Here is a 15,739-nt window from a genome sequence, read left to right as displayed (position 1 = left end):
GATCCGAAACCGCTATGGCTGAGTACTCAGCTTCTTCCACCCTAGAGATCAACGACCTTCCCAAAACAAAAAAATCTATCCGGGAGTACACTTTATGGACATGGGAGAAGAAGGAATACTCCCTAGCCCTAGGTCTAAGAAATCGCCATGGATCCACTCCCCCCATTTGGTCCATAAACCCCTTAAGTACCTTGGCCGCTGCCGGCCTTCTTCCGGTCCTTGAGCTGGATCTATCTAGCCCCGGGTCCAGCACCGTATTAAAGTCCCCTCCTAAAATCAAGTTTCCTACCTCCAGGTCCGGTATACGCCCCAGCATCCGTCTCATAAATCCCGCATCGTCCCAGTTTGGGGCATACACGTTAACCAACACGACCTCCATTCCCTCCAGCCTGCCACTCACCATTACATATCTACCTCCGCTATCTGCTACGATGTTCTTTGCTTCAAATGCGACCTGTTTCCCCACCAAAATGGCCACCCCTCTATTCTTTGCGTCCAGTCCTGAGTGGAACACCTGTCCCACCCATCCTTTCCTTAGCCTAACTTGGTCCGCCACCTTTAGGTGCGTCTCTTGGAGCATAACCACGTCTGCCCTTAGTCCTTTCAAATGCGCGAGCACTCGGGCCCTTTTTATCGGTCCGTTCAGGCCTCTCACGTTCCACGTGATCAGCCTCACTAGGGGGCTACCTGCCCCCCTCCCGTGTCGACTAGCCATTACCTTCTCTAGGCCAGTCCCATATCCCGCCTCCGCGCTCCCGCTCGCTCCCCCAGCGTCGCACACCATCCCCGCCCACCCACTCTTTAGCCATTTCCTTTTGGATTTCCGCAGCAGCAACCCAGTTGTCCCCCCCCCCCCTTCTCCCTCCCTCCTCCCCTCCCCGCTAGATCTCTTTCTAGCTTGATTGCTCCCCCCATATTACTTCCGTAAGTCAGCTAACTTCAACTGACCCCGGCTACTCCTGCTCACTCCTCGACCCCCCCCCATGTGGGGAACTCCCATCCGCCTTGCGCCTGTCTTCCCGCCTTATTCTTTCTGGTGCGGGAACATCCCTTTACCTGACCCGCCTCTTATGGCGCAGCTCCCTTTCCCCTCCCCCTCCCCTTCCCCATTCTCCAACTATGTCCCGTCTTTCCCCCCTCACCGGCGCCCACATTTCCCCAATGTCTCCCCCCTTCCCTGTTTACTTCTCAATTAACTTCCACCGTAACATTAACAATAACATTTCCTGCAGCATCAGTCCCTCAGTTCCGATCCAATTTCTCTTCTTTGATGAAGGTCCATGCTTCCTCCGCCGTCTCGAAATAATGGTGTCTCTCCTGATACGTGACCCATAGTCTTGCCGGCTGCAGCATCCCGAACTTCACCTTCCTTTTATGCAACACCTCTTTGGCTCGGTTGAAGCTCGCCCTCCTTCTCGCCACCTCCGCACTCCAATCCTGGTATACCCGTACCACTGCATTCTCCCATCTGCTACTCCGCACCTTTTTAGCCCATCTCAGGACCTCTTCTCTATCCTTAAGGCGGTAAAATCGCACGATTATCGCCCTGGGTGGTTCCCCCGCTTTTGGTCTTCTCGCCGGAATCCGATTTGCCCACTCCACCTCCAAGGGGCCCGTAGGGGCCTCAGCACCCATCAGTGAGCTCAGCATCGTACTTGCGTACGCTCCACAGTCCACTCCTTCCACACCCTCAGGGAGACCCAGTATCCGAAGGTTCTTCCTTCGCGCTCCATTTTCTAGGGCTTCTATCCTTTCAGTACACTTTTTATGAAGTGCCTCGTGCGTCTGTGTCTTAACCGCCAGGCCCAGGATCTCGTCCTCAATATCTGTCACCTTCTGCTCCACCACACGGAGCTCTGTCTCCTGGGTCTTTAATGTCTCCTTGAGCCCCTCAATTGCCTGTAGCAACGGGGTCAGCACCTCCCTCTTCAGCAGCTCCACGCACCGTCTCACAATTTCATGCTCAGGCCCCCATGTCGCCTGCGCTTTCTCCGCCGCCATCTTGTACTTCTCTCTTTCTGACCCTTTGGTCGACGATTCCTCGCGCTGCAGCCGCCGCCGCCGGTTTTTTCCTCCTTCGTTTGGGGGGGACTCCCTTCTCACACGCCCCACACCGGGTTGCGTCGTCGAAAAATTCCCCGTTGGGGCTCTTAAAAGAGCCCGAAGGTCCGTCGGAGCTGGAGCCGCCGAAGCGTGCGGCTAGCTAGGCATCACCGCAACCGGAAGTCCCTTCAGTGGCCTTGATGAGGTCTTTTCACAGTTGTTCCCTCTGCTGCTAGAATTCACCTTTGATACAGGCCCTCAGGTCAGCTTGCAGCTTTAAGCTTGCCCTTCCCCCGCCTGCATGCTGGAAGAGGCCCTGTTTATCCTGTAGTTGCAGCCAAATCTTTCACTGTTTCTGCGTGTGTCTGGCAACCAAGAGACATACCCTTCCTGGGGGACACTGTCGGGGGAATATTGCCGCCTTCTTCCCACACCGGGAAATGTCAAACAAATGCCGTGGGGGCCCTGTAAAAGAGCCCAAAAGTCCGTTCCAAGCAGGAGCTGCCGAATGTGCGACCTAGCTCTGCATAGCCGCACCCGGAAGTCTTATTGTATAAGTATTAATTGCTGTATATAATAAATGAGCGTTGATTTAACTCTTACTAAGTGGTGTGTTGGATTCTTAATCATTACTCGGACTTGAACCACGTGGCGGTATCAGAAAGATACCTGGCGACTCAAGAGCAAAGGTGACAGAATTAGAGCAAATAAACTAAGGCTAAAACGAGCAACAAAACACCTTATTCACCACTACTGAATCACCAACCAGGTGCCCGTCTTAGTCCTTTACTTTCCCTATCTCCCTCGCTGCCTCCCTCTTCCTCAGCTGCTGTGCAAGCATTCTGCTGGCCTTCTCTCCATGTTCATAAATCACCCCCCTCGCCTTTCTCAGCTGCTCCACCGCCCCCCCTGTGGTCAGCAAGCTAAACTCCGCCTGTAACATCCGCCGTTCCCTTAAAAGCCCTGCCTCTGGGGTCTCCGCATACCTCCTACCAATCTGTAGTATCTCCTTTACCAGTCGGTCCGTCTCTGCCCTGTCCACCTTCTCCCTATGGGCCCGGATCAAAATCAGCTCCCCCCTGACCACCGCCTTCAGTGCTTCCCACACCACTGCTGCTGAAATTTCCCCCGTGTCATTGATCTGCAGGTTGCTCTGATTACATTTCCTCAGCCGCTCGCACACCCCTTCATCCGCCAAAAGTCCCACATCCAATCTCCAGTGCGGGCGCTGGTTACGGTCTTTACTAACCTGCAGGTCAACCCAGTGCGGAGCATGGTCTGAGATTGTAATCGCCGAGTACCCCGTGTCCACCATCCCTGCCAGTAAGGCCCTGTTCAAAATACCCCCCCCCCCCCAAATCAGCTCCATGAACCCTCTTAGCTCCTTTGCCATTGCTGGCACCCTGCCCGTTCTCGAGCTTGACCGGTCCAAGCCAGGGTCTATAACTGTGTTGAAATCCCCTCCCATGACCAACCTGCGCGGGTCTAGGTCCAGTACCTTCCCCAGCATCCTCTTTATAAACTCCACATCATCCCAATTTGGTGCATACACATTTACTAATACCACCTGCACTCCCTCTAGCTTCCCACTGACCATAAAGTACCGACTTCCCACGTCCGAGACTATTCTACCCGCCTCAAACACCACCCGCTTATTGATCAGGATCGCGACCCCTCTAGTCTTTGAATCTAGTCCCGAGTGAAAGACCTGACTGACCCATCCTTTCCTCAGTCTAACCTGGTCCGTAACTCTAAGATGCATCTCCTGCAACATTACCACGTCCGCCTTCAATCCCCCAAGATGCTCAAACACACGTGCCCTTTTGCCACCCCCCCCCCCCCCCGATTAGCCATCCCCTTTTTTAGACCCGCCTCTAGCCCGTGCTCCGCACCTCCACCGGTCCATCCCCAGGCAGCCCCTGCCCCCAACCTCTTCTGTCACTCAGCCCAAGTCCCTCCCTCGTCAGCAGAACATTTCCCCCCCGCCCCCCCCCCCGTAACAACACCCTGTAACCCAACCCCTTCACTAAACCAAACATATGCACACCCCCCATTGCGTTTCCGAGAGCTAGCTCGCCCAGCTAGCTTGGTGGCCCCCATCCCCGGAGCCAGATAGTCTCTCAGCTATTGTTCCCTCCCCACCGCTCATACAAACAAACTCCAACATCAAACAATCCCCACAATTGCCCACAGAAAAACACCAAGATCAGAACAAGCACACCTCCATCCCCCAACAGTGCAAATGAAAACCTTAACGCACTGAGCTCTACTGCTGGTTCCAAATCAATGCAAACAGCATCACAAACATTTTCCATGAAACACAAAACGAGAAACTTTTTACAAAAAGAGAAATAAAAAGAAAAAACAAAAACATGAACGTTTCAGCCAAGTTCAAAAGTTCTCAATCCATCACTAGCCCTTTCTTTTTCGCAAAGTCCAACGTGTCCTCAGGCAACTCGAATTAGAAGTGCTGATCCTCATGCGTGACCCAGAGACGGACTGGGTATAACAGTCCAAACTTCAGCTTTTTCTTAAAAAGGATCGACCTGATCTGGTTGAAGCCTGCTCTCCTCTGGCCACCTCTACACTCAGGTCCTGGTAAACCCGCAGGATGCTACTGTCCCATTTACAGCTCAGTGTCTGCCTGGCTCACTGTAGAATGCGCTCCTTGTCCGAGAACCTGTGGAATCTCACCACCATTGCCCTCGGGGGGGGGTGTCTCCCATTCATGGCTTCCTCGCGAGTGCTCTGAGAGCCCTATCCACCTCCAAAGGCTGGGAGAATGCCCCATCCCCCAGCAGCTTCACAAACATGTCTGCAATGTATGACCCAGCGTCCGTTCCTTCAGACACCTCTGCGAGCCCGACAATTCTTAGGTTCTGCCGGCGGGACCTATTTTCTAGGTCCTCCACAATCTCCGGGAGCTTCTTCTGCTGGTCCCTCATGTTGCTCTTATTAGCCTTAGTTTTATTAGCTCTAATTCTGTCACCTTTGCTCACGAGTCGCCAGGTATCTTTCTGATACCGCCACGTGGTTCAAGCTCTAGTTATGATTAATAAGACAGCACACCAGTCAGTTTCAGCGGGAGCATTGCGGAAGGAGGTTGCTGGGAGGTAAGTCAACCTTTAAAAGCACTTGTCTTTGCAGGGGCAGGCCAGTCGATTTCGGCGGGAGTGGAGCTGGCTGGTTAGTCAATTTCAGCTGGAGCTGTGAATTTTTCTTCTTTTTTTTTTAAAATTAGTTTTTTAGGCGGGAACAGGAAGTCGACCCGCGGACGTCTGGGACGACCCTCACCAATAAATTCTGGTGGAGAGGAAACCCGAGACACTACACGTGTAGTGTCTCCCACCCACCCTCCTCCTCTAACCTAATAATAAAACCCATTGGTCTGAGGTAAGTACCATATTTTATTATATTATTATTATTTTTTATAAAAATTTAATTTAGTTGTTAGCCAGATCTTGGTAGAAAGTTAGAGGAATGGCAGGGAAGGGAGTGCAATGTTCCTCCTGCAGGATGTTTGAGGTGAGGGATGCAGTTAGTGTCCCTGCTGATTTTACCTGCAGGAAGTGCTGCCATCTCCAGCTCCTCCAAGACCGAGTTAGGGAACTGGAGCTGGAGTTGGAAGAACTTCGGATCATTCGGGAGGCAGAAGGGGTCATAGATAGCAGCTTCAGGGAATTAGTTACACCAAAGATTGGAGATAGGTGGGTAACTGTAAGAGGGACTGGGAAAAAGCAGTCAGTGCAGGGATCCCCTGCGGTCGTTCCCCTGAGAAACAAGTATACCGCTTTGGATACTTGTGGGGGGGGGGAAAACTTACCAGGGGTAAGCCATGGGGTACGGGCCTCTGGCACGGAGTCTGTCCCTGTTGCTCAGAAGGAAAGGGGGGAGAAGAGCAGAGCATTAGTAATTGGGGACTCTATAGTCAGGGGCACAGATAGGAGATTTTGTGGGAGCGTGAGAGACTCGCGTTTGGTATGTTGCCTCCCAGGTGCAAGGGTACGTGATGTCTTGGATCGTGTTTTCCGGGTCCTTAGGGGGGAGGGGGAGCAGCCCCAAGTCGTGGTCCACATTGGCACTAACGACATAGGTAGGAAAGGGGACAAGGATGTCAGGCAGGCTTTCAGGGAGCTAGGATGGAAGCTCAGAACTAGAACAAACAGAGTTGTTATCTCTGGGTTGTTGCCCGTGCCACGTGATAGTGAGATGAGGAATAGGGAGAGAGAGCATTTAAACACGTGGCTACAGGGATGGTGCAGGCGGGAGGGATTCAGATTTTTGGATAACTGGGGCTCTTTCTGGGGAAGGTGGGACCTCTACAGACAGGATGGTCTACATCTGAACCCGAGGGGCACAAATATCCTGGGGGGGGAGATTTGTTAGTGCTCTTTGGGGGGGGTTTAAACTAATGCAGCAGGGGCATGGGAACCTGGATTGTAGTTTTAGGGTAAGGGAGAATGAGAGTATAGAGGTCAGGAGCACAGATGTGACGTCGCAGGAGGGGACCAGTGTTCATGTAGGTGGTTTGAAGTGTGTCTACTTCAATGCCAGGAGTATACGAAACAAGGTAGGGGAACTGGCAGCATGGGTTGGTACCTGGGACTTCGATGTTGTGGCCATTTCGGAGACATGGATAGAGCAGGGACAGGAATGGATGTTGCAGGTTCCGGGGTTTAGGTGTTTTAGTAAGCTCAGAGAAGGAGGCAAAAGAGGGGGAGGTGTGGCGCTGCTAGTCAAGAGCAGTATTACGGTGGCAGAGAGGATGCTAGATGGGGACTCTTCTTCCGAGGTAGTATGGGCTGAAGTTAGAAACAGGAAAGGAGAGGTCACCCTGTTGGGAGTTTTTTTTATAGGCCTCCTAATAGTTCTAGGGATGTAGAGGAAAGGATGGCGAAGATGATTCTGGATATGAGTGAAAGTAACAGGGTAGTTATTATGGGAGACTTTAACTTTCCAAATATTGACTGGAAAAGATATAGTTTGAGTACAATAGATGGGTCGTTTTTTGTACAGTGTGTGCAGGAGGGTTTCCTGAAACAATATGTTGACAGGCCAACAAGAGGCGAGGCCACGTTGGATTTGGTTTTGGGTAATGAACCAGGCCAGGTGTTGGATTTGGAGGTAGGAGAGCACTTTGGGGACAGTGACCACAATTCGGTGACGTTTACGTTAATGATGGAAAGGGATAAGTATTCACCGCAGGGCAAGAGTTATAGCTGGGGGAAGGGCAATTATGATGCCATTAGACGTGACTTGGGGGGGATAAGGTGGAAAAGTAGGCTGCAAGTGTTGGGCACACTGGATAAATGGGGCTTGTTCAAGGATCAGCTACTGCGTGTTCTTGATAAGTATGTACCGGTCAGACAGGGAGGAAGGCGTCGAGCGAGGGAACCGTGGTTTACCAAGGAAGTGGAATCTCTTGTTAAGAGGAAGAAGGAGGCCTATGTGAAGATGAAGTGTGAAGTTTCGGTTGGGGTGATGGATAGTTACAAGGTAGCGAGGAAGGATCTAAAGAGAGAGCTAAGACGAGCAAGGAGGGGACATGAGAAGTATTTGGCAGGAAGGATCAAGGAAAACCCAAAAGCTTTCTATATGTATGTCAGGAATAAGCGAATGACTAGGGAAAGAGTAGGACCAGTCAAGGACAGGGATGGGAAATTGTGTGTGGAGTCTGAAGAGATAGGCGAGATACTAAATGAATATTTTTCGTCAGTATTCACTCAGGAAAAAGATAATGTTGTGGAGGAGAATGCTGAGCCCCAGGCTAATAGAATAGATGGCATTGAGGTACGTAGGGAAGAGGTGTTGGCAATTCTGGACAGGCTGAAAATAGATAAGTCCCCGGGACCTGATGGGATTTATCCTAGGATTCTCTGGGAGGCCAGGGAAGAGATTGCTGGACCTTTGGCTTTGATTTTTTTGTCATCATTGGCTACAGGAATAGTGCCAGAGGACTGGAGGACAGCAAATGTGGTCCCTTTGTTCAAAAAGGGGAGCAGAGACAACCCCGGCAACTATAGACCGGTGAGCCTCACGTCTGTAGTGGGTAAAGTCTTGGAGGGGATTATAAGAGACAAGATTTATAATCATCTAGATAGGAATAATATGATCAGGGATAGTCAGCATGGCTTTGTGAAGGGTAGGTCATGCCTCACAAACCTTATTGAGTTCTTTGAGAAGGTGACTGAACAGGTAGACGAGGGTAGAGCAGTTGATGTGGTGTATATGGATTTCAGCAAAGCGTTTGATAAGGTTCCCCACGGTAGGCTATTGCAAAAAATACGGAGGCTGGGGATTGAGGGTGATTTAGAGATGTGGATCAGAAATTGGCTAGCTGAAAGAAGACAGAGGGTGGTGGTTGATGGGAAATGTTCAGAATGGAGTACAGCCACAAGTGGAGTACCACAAGGATCTGTTCTGGGGCCGTTGCTGTTTGTCATTTTTATCAATGACCTAGAGGAAGGCGCAGAAGGGTGGGTGAGTAAATTTGCAGACGATACTAAAGTCGGTGGTGTTGTCGATAGTGTGGAAGGATGTAGCAGGTTACAGAGGGATATAGATAAGCTGCAGAGCTGGGCTGAGAGGTGGCAAATGGAGTTTAATGTAGAGAAGTGTGAGATGATTCACTTTGGAAGGAATAACAGGAATGCGGAATATTTGGCTAATGGTAAAGTTCTTGAAAGTGTGGATGAGCAGAGGGATCTAGGTGTCCATGTACATAGATCCCTGAAAGTTGCCACCCAGGTTGATAGGGTTGTGAAGAAGGCCTATGGAGTGTTGGCCTTTATTGGTAGAGGGATTGAGTTCCGGAGTCGGGAGGTCATGTTGCAGCTGTACAGAACTCTGGTACGGCCGCATTTGGAGTATTGCGTACAGTTCTGGTCACCGCATTATAGGAAGGACGTGGAGGCTTTGGAGCGGGTGCAGAGGAGATTTACCAGGATGTTGCCTGGTATGGAGGGAAAATCTTATGAGGAAAGGCTGATGGACTTGAGGTTGTTTTCGTTGGAGAGAAGAAGGTTAAGAGGAGACTTAATAGAGGCATACAAAATGATCAGTGGGTTGGATAGGGTGGACAGTGAGAGCCTTCTCCCGCGGATGGAAATGGCTGGCACGAGGGGACATAACTTTAAACTGAGGGGTAATAGATATAGGACAGAGGTCAGAGGTAGGTTCTTTACGCAAAGAGTAGTGAGGCCGTGGAATGCCCTACCTGCTACAGTAGTGAACTCGCCAACATTGAGGGCATTTAAAAGTTTATTGGATAAACATATGGATGATAATGGCATAGTGTAGGTTAGATGGCTTTTGTTTCGGTGCAACATCGTGGGCCGAAGGGCCTGTACTGCGCTGTATTGTTCTATGTTCTACACCGCTTAGTAAGATTAAAATCAACGGTCATTTATTATGTACAGCAATAAATACTTACACAATAATCCTACTTTCTATACTACTACCTACCACTACTGGCCAATACTTAACTTTTGGGAATGGCCCACCAGGTCAGGGAAACGAATGGCTTATCGAATTGGGTCTGGCCTGCGGGATTCAAAGGCTGGTACAGGTCGATGGCTAGGAGTCTCTATCGGGAAGCGATCGCTGGAGTCAAACTTACGGTTGCTGGTCGATGGTTCTTGCGAAGGTTGCGAGCAGAAGAAGGAAGAGAAGGGTCGATCAGAACTTGGCCCCTATTTTTATAGTCCCCAGGGGCTTCCCGTCTCTCGGGGCGGACCTTGACCCTGGTCCCAAGTGATTGGACTTGGTCCCAATCACTGGGTTCGATATGCTCCAATAATGGGGCGATTCCTTGATCGGGGGGTGGTCGTTCACCTTTCTTTGTCTCGGCCACTGCTGGCGCCGAGAGGTCTGGATCGGCTTTCAATTGCTAATTTGGTGCAATTGTTCCCGGGGATTGCCGATTAAACTGCAGATGGCTGGGTTGATGTGCTGCTAATGGTTGCAGGTATCGGTCTGGGCCGACTTCCCCAGAGCCGAATACACTGTTCTGTCTGCAGCTGTCCGTTTGTGCCCTGTTGGCTGATTTTCCTCATCAGCCTTTTCAGTTCGCCATTTTACATCGGGGTTTGGCCAAATTAATCGGGAATCAGCCATTTTAGGTGGAATCCCCACCTCCAACTCCACCGCAGTCTGATGTTCCTCCTGCTCAGCCAGCGCCTTCTCCGCCTTCTGGATCGCCTGATCCTGGGCGTCCAATCTATGCTCCAACCGTTCAATTGACTCTTTTATTGGGTCCAAGCAGTCCCGTTTCTGCGTAGCAAAGGCTTCCTGAATGACTTGCATCAGCTGCTCCATAGACTGCTGGGTCGACAAACCAGAGGTCCGAACCTCCGTCATGCTGTCTTCTGTTGCAGCTACAGCCCAAGCCTTCTCTATCTTTTTGTTTCTGCCCTGACGAACACTTCTAGTCCTTCTCTCCATGCACCGAAGTGGGAATTCAGTCAACAATTGCCACTAACATCCGTTTTACAATTCAAGTCCGGTAGAAAAACGGGGGAAAGGTCCAAAAGTCCGACCAGAGCACGAGCCACCAAATGTGCGACTTACTCCACCATAGCCGCCACCGGACATCCCTTGATGTTTATAATATGTAGAAATCTATCAATCTCAGTCTTGAACATACTCAACCACTGGGCCTCCACAGCTCTCTGGGGCAGAGAATTACAAAGACTCTCCCAGAGGAAAGATATTCCTCATCATTTCAGTCCTATATGATCTGCCCCTTATTCTGAGACTCTCTGTCTCCTAGTTCCAGAACACCAATCAGGAGAATCAACCTTGTTGCATTTACCCTGTCTAGCCCTGTACTAATTCTGTATGTTTGAAGGCGTTCGCCTTTCGTTCTTCTAAACTCCAGAGAATCAAGGCAGAATCTACTTAATTATCCGTCAGAATAACCTCCCCATCCCAGGACCATTTAGTGAATTTAGGACAGCAGGGTGCACAGTGGTTAGCACTGCTGCCTCAAGAGTGCCAGGAACCCTAGTTCAATTCCAGCCTTCGGTCACTGTCATAGAATCCTACGGTGCAGAAGAAGGCCATTTGGTCCATCAAGTCTGCACTAACCCTCAGGCCCGACTCCTCCCTAACTCCACAACCCCACCTAACCTGCACTACCCTGGGCACGAAGGGGCAATTTAGCATTTCCAATCCACCGAACATCCACATCGTTGGACTATGGGCGGAAACCGGACTACTCATAGGAATCCCACACAGACACAGGGAGAATGTGTCTCGTGAGATTTTTCAGTCTGACAGACTTTGGATTTTGTTTATTGTCACGTGTACCGAGGTATAGTGAAAAGTATTTTTCTGAGAGCAGCTCAACAGATCATTAAATACATGAAAATAAAAGAAAATACATAATAGGGCAACACGAGGTACACAATGCAACTACACACCGGCATTGGGTGAAGCATACGGGGGTGTAGTGCTAATCAGGTCAGTCCATAAGAGGGTCGTTTAGGAGTCTGGTAACAGCGGAGAAGAAGCTGTTTTTGAAATGAAAAGAAAATCGCTTATTGTCACAAGTAGGCTTCAAATGAAGTTACTGTGAAAAGCCCCTAGTCGCCACATTCCGGCGCCCGTTCGGGGAGGCTGTTACGAGAATCGAACTGTGCTGCTGGCCTGCTTGGTCTGCTTTAAAAGCCAGCGATTTAGCCTGTGCTAAACAGCCCCTAATTGAGTCTGTTCGTGCGTGTTCTGACATTTGTATCTCCTGCCCGATGGACGAAGCTGGAAGAGTGAGTAAGCCGGGTGGGAGGGATCTTTGATTATGCAGCCCTCTTTCCCCAGGCAGCGGGAGGTGTAGATGAAGTCAATGGATGGGAGGTAGGTTTGTGTGATGGACTGGGCGGTGTTCACGACTCTCTGAAGTTTCTTGCAGTCTTGTGCCAAGCAGTTGCCATACCAGGCTGTGATGCAGCCAGATAGGATGCTTTCTATGGTGCATCTATAAAGGACAAGCTGAAGGTTTTCCAAGGCCGAAATGAACCCGAGCCTCTAGCGCGGTGAGGCAGCAGTGCTAACTACTGTGCCACACTAGTCTGTGTGGAGTTTGCACATTCTCCCTGTGTCTATGTGAGTTTTCCTAAAGGCGATCAGATTTCATCCCACAGTCCAAAGATGTGCAGGTTAGGTGGATTGGTGATGCTAAATTGTCCCTTAGTGTCCAAAATAGATGTAGTTAGGTTAGGTTGAGGGATTATTGGGATAGGGCAGCAGGGCGAGCTTGGGTGGAGTACTCTTTCAGAGGGTCGGTGCAGACCCAATGGGCCAAATGGCGTCCTTCTGCACTGTAAGGATTCTACGATTCTATGACCCTTTGTTGCAGACTGTACAACCAAAGTATTCCAACCTCTTTGAAAGATCAACTTTTTATTATCTGTCATCATGTCTTTCGAAGATACTGTCAAAGGGCAGCATGTGCATGAGGAAGGCGGGATCAAATCTACAGTCGGAGGCAGGGGAGACTTTGATTTTTATCTTTCAGTTGCATAAAGCTACCCACATCAAACTATAGGTCTCGATTGAACGGCCTCTTCGCACCCAACTGGATGGCGCGATGAGGCGGGTTAATCTCACGAGTGATCTCTCACGAGATCTCGTGATCTGCACCTCGCCCTCAATGGGTGGGATTCATATTTGCATATTTAAGTGTGCAGTTCCCCACATTTAAATACGTTCGCGCAGGAGTCTCCCAATGCGCGGGATCGAGCGCCCGCACCTCGGAGGCCCGCTGAGGTGCCGTTTAGCACTGGTTTCCGCAAGCGTAGAAGATAGGAGCAAGAGAAGGCTATTCGGTCCTTTGAGCCTGCTCCGTCATTCATCACGATCATGGCTGATCGTCCAACTCAATAGCCGAATCCTGCTTTCTCCCCATAACCCTGGATCCCATTCACCTCAAGTGCCAAATCTAGCTCCTCTTGGATGTATTCAATGTCTTAGCCTCAACTACATCCTGTGGTAATGAATTCCACAGGCTCATCACTCTTTGGGTGAAGAAATGTCGAGAATTTTCCCCACTACCGATGGTTTAGCTTACTGTCTATAATTCCCATTAGCTACCCTCCAATCTGCAGGGCCTGCTCCAGAGTCTATAGAATCCTGGAAGATGACCACTAATGCATCCACTATTTCCAGAGCCGTTTCCTTAAGTACTCTGGGATGTAGGTTATCAGGCCCTGGGGATTCATCAGCCTTCAATCCCATCAATTTTCCCAGCACCATTTCTCTACTAATATTGATCTCCCTCAATTCTTCCCTCTCACTAAATCTTGCATTCTCCAACATTTCTAGTATATGATTTGTATCCTCTTTTGTGAAGACAGAACCAAAGTATGTATTCAATTGCTCAGACATTTCTTTTTCCCTTATGCATTCCGCTGTTTCTGTCTGTAGGGGGCCTACATTCGTCTTCACCAATTTTTTTCTCTTCACATACTTGTAGAAACTTTTGTGTTTCTGCACCCTTACTTTCGTACTGTATTTTCTCCTTCTTAATCAATTCCGTGGTCCTTTTTTGCGGAATTCTAAACTGTTCCCAATCCTCAGATCTATTATTTTCCTTGGCCAATCTGTATGCTTCTTCCTTGGATCAGATACCATCTCTACTTTCCTTTGTAAGCCATGGATTGGCCCGCTTAACCGTTTTGCTTTTGTGCCAGACAGGAATAAACAGTTGTTGCAGTTTCTCCATGCGTTCCTTGAATGTTTGCCATGCCTATGCACTGCCATCCCTTTATGTAACTCTCCCCAATCTATCAAGGCCAACTCGTGCCTCATATCTTCAGTTTCCTTTATTAAGATTCAGCACCCGAGTCTCCGAATCAACTACTTCACACTCCATCTTGATTAAAAAATTCTATCATGTTATTGTCCTCAACCCCAAAGGGCTTCGCACAGCCAGATTGGTAATGATTCACTTCTCATTGCACAGTACCTTGTCTAAGATGGCCTGCTCTTTAGTTGGTTCCTCCACATATTGGTCAAGGAAATCATTCCGTATACACTCCAAGAATTCCTCCTCTACGTTACTGCGGCTAATTTGATTTGCCCAATGTGCGGATTAAAATCACCCATGATCACAGACATAGAACATACAGTGCAGAAAGAGGCCAATCAGTCCATCGAGTCTGCACTGACCCACTTAAGCCCTCACTTCCACCCCATCTCCCTAACCCAATAACCCCTCGTAACCTTTTTGGACGGTAAGTGCAATTTAGCATGGCCAATCCACCTAATCTGCACATCTTTGGACTGTGGGAGGAAACCGGAGCACCTGGAGGAAACCCACGCAGACATGGGGAGAACGTGCAGACTCCGCACAGACAGTGACCCAGCAGGGAGTCGAACCTGGGACCCTGGCGCTGTGAAGCCACAGTGCTAACCACTATGCTACCCTCAAACCCCCCCACAGCCTTATCCCTTATCACATGATATTCCCTTATCACACGCATCTCTAATTTCCTGTTTAATGCCTTTCCCAACATCACACTGCAGTTTGGGGGTCTATAAATGATGCCCACTATGATTTTTGCCCTTTGGCATTTCTCAACTATACCCTTACAGACTCCACATTGTCAGAGCTAATATCCTTTCTCACTATTGTGTTAATTTCCTCTTTAACCAGCAATACCACTCCACTACCTTTTCCTTTTTGCCTGTCCTTCCTAAATACCGAATACCCTGGGACAATCAGTTGCCCTCCCTGCTTACCCTGCAGCCATGTCTCCATAATCCCAATTATATCGTTGTCGTTTACATCTATCCGTGCAGTTAGTTCATCCACTTTATTGCAAATGCTGCGCGCATTAAGGCACAGAGCCTTTAAGTTTGTCTTTTTAACATTGCTCGTCTTTAGTTCCTTGCCCTTATTAGGTGGGGCTCGAGGACCCCCTCATGGATAAGGTGGGGTTGTGGGGGCATCCAGAGGTCGCAGTGGGGGTTTTGGGAGAAGGTGGTGCTCTGATCCATTCCTGAAGCTGAGCTTGTCAATGAAGGAAATGCGGTCTCAGCAGGGCCTTCCTGTTTAATAGCTGGGTTGTTCTCTGCGCTGCAGGCGCCAGGACACACCCTGCTAAAAAGCGCCCACAATGGAACTCTTTAAGGGTTTTTTCCTATTAAATCTCACCCATAATGTACAGCAAGCTACTTCATATGCTAACCTGTCAGCAACTTAGTGAATTTAAATATCCTGTCACACCAACACAAATCACGAAGACAATGGCTGGAATGTTACCAATTATAGATCTCCCCTCAGTCAGCCACTCAGCAACCATGAAGGAAGGCCCCCTTTGGGCCCTACTCGGAGTTTGCCACAGTCTATGTGGTGGCCTCCCTACCCATGAGGCAGGGGCCCATCTCAATGCCCCTGTCCAGCAGGGCAGGATGTGGTTGATGATTCGCCAATTAATAGGTTTAGTTGGCCACCCGCTCTGGACAGCAAGCGGTTAAGTCGCTTTCATTCCTGCCATGAAAATATCCTGTCACAGCAGAAAGACAGGTGGCTGGCTCCCTTTCCTTCTCCAGAGGATTGGTAAAATTCAGCCCATTGAAACAGTTCAACGTAACACTTCCAGGTTGCACTGGACATGAGATATAACACTAAGTTATATGGTACAGAGGTGAGTTTTGAACAAAAGGGAGACTGTTCTATTGAAATCTCCACTATGAA

The 15,739-nt window shown here is 49.5% G+C and overlaps 1 protein-coding gene across 1 annotated transcript in view; it reads right to left on the bottom strand.

Moving 5' to 3' along the window:
* kntc1 (kinetochore associated 1) overlaps positions 1–15,739 on the bottom strand; it is a 263,597-nt gene that overhangs the window by 109,039 nt on the left and 138,819 nt on the right. The window lies entirely within an intron of this gene.

Source organism: Scyliorhinus torazame, chromosome 1, assembly GCF_047496885.1.
Source record: "Scyliorhinus torazame isolate Kashiwa2021f chromosome 1, sScyTor2.1, whole genome shotgun sequence".
NCBI classification, from domain to species: Eukaryota; Metazoa; Chordata; class Chondrichthyes; order Carcharhiniformes; family Scyliorhinidae; genus Scyliorhinus; species Scyliorhinus torazame.
This window is presented reverse-complemented; position numbering and strand designations above follow the sequence as displayed.